The 3,758-nt window shown below is 46.8% G+C and overlaps 1 protein-coding gene across 4 annotated transcripts in view; it reads left to right on the top strand.

The window, feature by feature from the left end:
* The window catches only part of Glt1d1 (glycosyltransferase 1 domain containing 1), a 92,005-nt gene that overhangs the window by 61,557 nt on the left and 26,690 nt on the right, over positions 1-3,758 (top strand). The window lies entirely within an intron of this gene.

Genomic DNA, 3,758 nt, shown 5'->3' on the forward strand with positions numbered 1-3,758 from the left:
ATAGCCCTGGCTGTCCTGGCACTCACATTGTAGACCAGGCTGGCCTCGAACTCAGAAATCTGCCTGCCTCTGCCTCCCAAGTGCTGGGATTAAAGGTGTACGCCACCACGCCCAGCTCTGACTTTGTTTTCTCAAGTTGTGTGTGTGTGTGTGTGTGGTTCCCATTGTGGCCAGCAGAGGGCACTGTCCTTCTATACCCAGATTCACAAGTGGTTGTCTGGTGCCCAATGTGGGTGCTTAGAATGGAATTCATGTTCTTTGTAAAGAGTAGTATATATTCCAACTGCAGGGGCATCTCTCCAGCATCTCTTCTGTCGACACATAATACATTTTCTATAACTGGTTTATGTTCCTCTTCTACATGTCTAGGCATTTTTTTTTTCTTTAAGAAACTAAAGTAAGTTCCCCCCCCTTTTTTTTTATTAAATGCTATTATTTATTTGCGCTGTATGTGTGTGTGGGGGATATTCATGTATCATACCACACACACAGAGGTCAGAGAACAACCTTCAGGAGTCTTTCTCCTGTGTGGGTCCCAAGGATTGAACTTAGGTGTCAGGCATGGTGGTAAGCACCTCTATTGACAAGCTATCTCCTTTGGCTAATAATTTACCTTTTTTAAAAATTGAAAAGTATGAAAAACAAAAACATAAAGAAAAGTATGGGGCTGGAGAGATGGCTCAGTTGTTAAAAGCATGAGCTACTATTCCAAAGGACTTGGCTTTGGTTCCCTGCACCCAAATGGCAGCTCACAACCATTTGTAACTCCAGTTTCAAGGGGTCCAGTGCCTTCATCTGGCTCTTCAGGCAATGCACACATGTGGTGCGCATGCATTTATGCATGCAAAACATGTTTACATGTAAAATATGTTTAAAAAATGAAAATCAGCCAGGCAGTGGTGGTACATGCCTTTAATCCCAGCACTTGGGAGGCAGAGGCAAGCAGATTTCTGAGTTCAAGGCCAGCCTGGTCTACAGAATGAGTTCCAGGACAGCCAGGGCTACACAGAGAAACCCGGTCTTGAAAAATCAAAAATAAATAAAATAAAATAAAAAAATTTTAAAAATGAGAGAAAGAAAGAAAACCATCTCAATCATATCTCAGTGGTAGAGCACTCCCCAAAGTTGTTGTGCACAGCCTTGGATTCAGTTCCCAAAACCACACACACATACAGAGGTGGGGGGAGGTGGAGGGAGGGAGCAAGAGAGGGAGGGGGAGGGAGGGGGAAAGAAAGAGGGAGGGAGGGGGAGGGAGAGAGGGGAGAGAGAGAGAGAAAGAGAGAGAGAGACAGAAAGAAAGAAAGAAAGAAAGAAAGAAAGAAAGAAAGAAAGAAAGAAAGAAAGAAAGAAAGAGAGAGAGAGAGAACAGGCCAAAGATTATATCTGCTGATCTCTTATATGGCTGATTTACTGTAAAGATTACAATTAATTCAAACTAATTTATGACTGCAAAGGATAATTAGAAAGCCAGAGGGTCATATGAAGAGGAACTTATTTTAAAATATAAAAGACAAAAGTTCTTCTAAGTCACTATGAATGGTCCAAAATGTTTCAAACTGTGGATGCAGAAGTGATACTGAACCAAGTGTCAGATCATGCTGCTGGCTACTGTTTAGGGACCTTGTGCTGTTGGGCACGGGCACACACACACACACACACACACACACACACACACACACACATCAAGTTTGACTTTTGGTAGCTCTGGCCAGGAAACTTCCCCTCTCCGCCCTGTGTTGACTCTTGCAAGATGCATGGGGAGCAGACATCTGCCTATCTCCTAGTTCCTCCTCAGTGCTGAGACCACACCTCATGAATGTGGCCTTTTGTTTGCCCTAGAGAAGTTTGGAAAACCAAGTGTACTCTCTGCTCCTAGCTGCATGGCCCTCTTCCTGTGGCTTCTGTTCTAGGCTTTCCACTGTGTATCTGTTCCTTTTAAACTCCTCTACTGAAATCCTTTTTTTGTAATGTAATGAGATGAGGCCTCTGGGAGATGCCTGGACCCAGGGGATGGAGGGAGCCCTCATCAATGTGATCAGGGCCCATATAAAAGGAGCCCCAGGGAGCCACTTTGCCTTGCCTTTATTCATTGTGTGTGGACCCAGCAAGAGGCCACTACCTATGAACCAGGAAGCACTACCTATGAACCAGGAAGCGCACCTCAGGGGGACACCTAGCCTGCTAATGTCCTGATCCTGGCCTCTTACCTCCACAACTCCCTGCTAAGTTTGTAGGACACCCAAGTGACAGTACATCAAAGTAGTGCCCTGGGTGAGCTGAGACAGTTACATCATCTGCTGAGTAGAATTCTCATCTGTGCAGGATGAGCGCCCCCACCCCCACCACTTTGCTTTGTTTGGCCAGATGGGTAATAGGCAAGGTGGAAGTGTTTGCTAATGGACACCCTGACAGAGACCGAGGAAACTAATGTGTACAAGTCCATCTTGGTGAACCAATGAGATTATTGGTGACAGGAGCAGGGAGGACTCAAAGGCAGCTAGATGCATCACCAAACCCCCTATCCCCGAGCCTGGATGATGATACATCCCTGGAGCTCCCTGCCCAACTTGCCCCCAGCTCTACCGAAGGGTGCCCTCCTCGCCAGCAACTGCTTCCTTGCTTCTGCGACCTCAGGAGGCCCAGTGAGTATAGTGGCTAGCTTGTGTCTCCCCTAAGCCTCCACCCAGGAGGAAACGCTTCGATCTGAAGGAAACAGATTCTCCAATATTGCATTCATTGAGCGGCTAGCCTCACGTTCACTCACTCCCTCAGAAGCATCCCCTGCGCCCCCCCCCCCAACCGAGGGATTGCTTGATATCGTTTCTCAGACTCTTATCTATTTGTCTTATTTTAGTTCCCCGTGGACCTTCCCAGCATGCACAGCTGTTCTCTGCATTCTCCCAGACTTTGGGAATAATCACGTCTACCTCTCAGAATGAGACAAGAAAATGATAATAAAGACAAACTAAGAGGGGAGGGGCTGGTAAACTGTCTCAGTGGGTAAAGGTGCTTGCTTGTTTAGCCTGATGGCTCAAGTTCAATCCCCTGGATCCATATCAGGGAAGGAGAGAACCAATTCCCAAATGTTGTCCCGCAATATGCGTGCAGCCAGACATATAAAAAAGGATTTGAAATATACATTATACACACATACAAAAACTGTGCAACCATGTCAGAGGCCACAGCGACACGGGATCTCGAGTTACTCTCATGACAGAGTGCATAATACAGCAAACATTAGAAGCCCCCGTGGTCTTAAGTAAAAAATTCCAACACTTTAAAAGTTCAAAGTCTCTTTAAAATAGCGAAGCTTCTTAGCTGTGGCTTCCTACCAAGTTCCAAATAAGCTACACACTTGTCATTTTTAGGCGGGAAGAACCAGGGCTCAGTTAGCATCCAAGCAGGGCAGAACCAAACCCCAACACTGTAAACAGTTCACTGCCCAACATCTGGGACTCTCGTGAAGCAGGCTCTAAGACACGTAGGCAGCCCCAGCTCTAGGTTCTGTCACTGCATACTTGGGTGAGCTCCACCCAACACCTGCCACTGTCTCTGAGTGGTCACTATTGTCTGGCATCTTCAATATTCTGGGGTGGCTCCTGTATCTAAGGCTTCAACCCTTACCAGTGGTCTCTCTCACTGCCTAGCCTCTGTCTCTCCCTCTCTCCTCTCTCTCCTCCCCCATCTCCCTTCTCCCCATTTCCCCCTCTTCCCTCTTCCCTTCTCTCCCTCTTCCCTTCTCCCCTCTTCCCTTCTCC

Source organism: Mus caroli, chromosome 5 (assembly GCF_900094665.2).
Source record: "Mus caroli chromosome 5, CAROLI_EIJ_v1.1, whole genome shotgun sequence".
Taxonomy (NCBI): domain Eukaryota; kingdom Metazoa; phylum Chordata; class Mammalia; order Rodentia; family Muridae; genus Mus; species Mus caroli.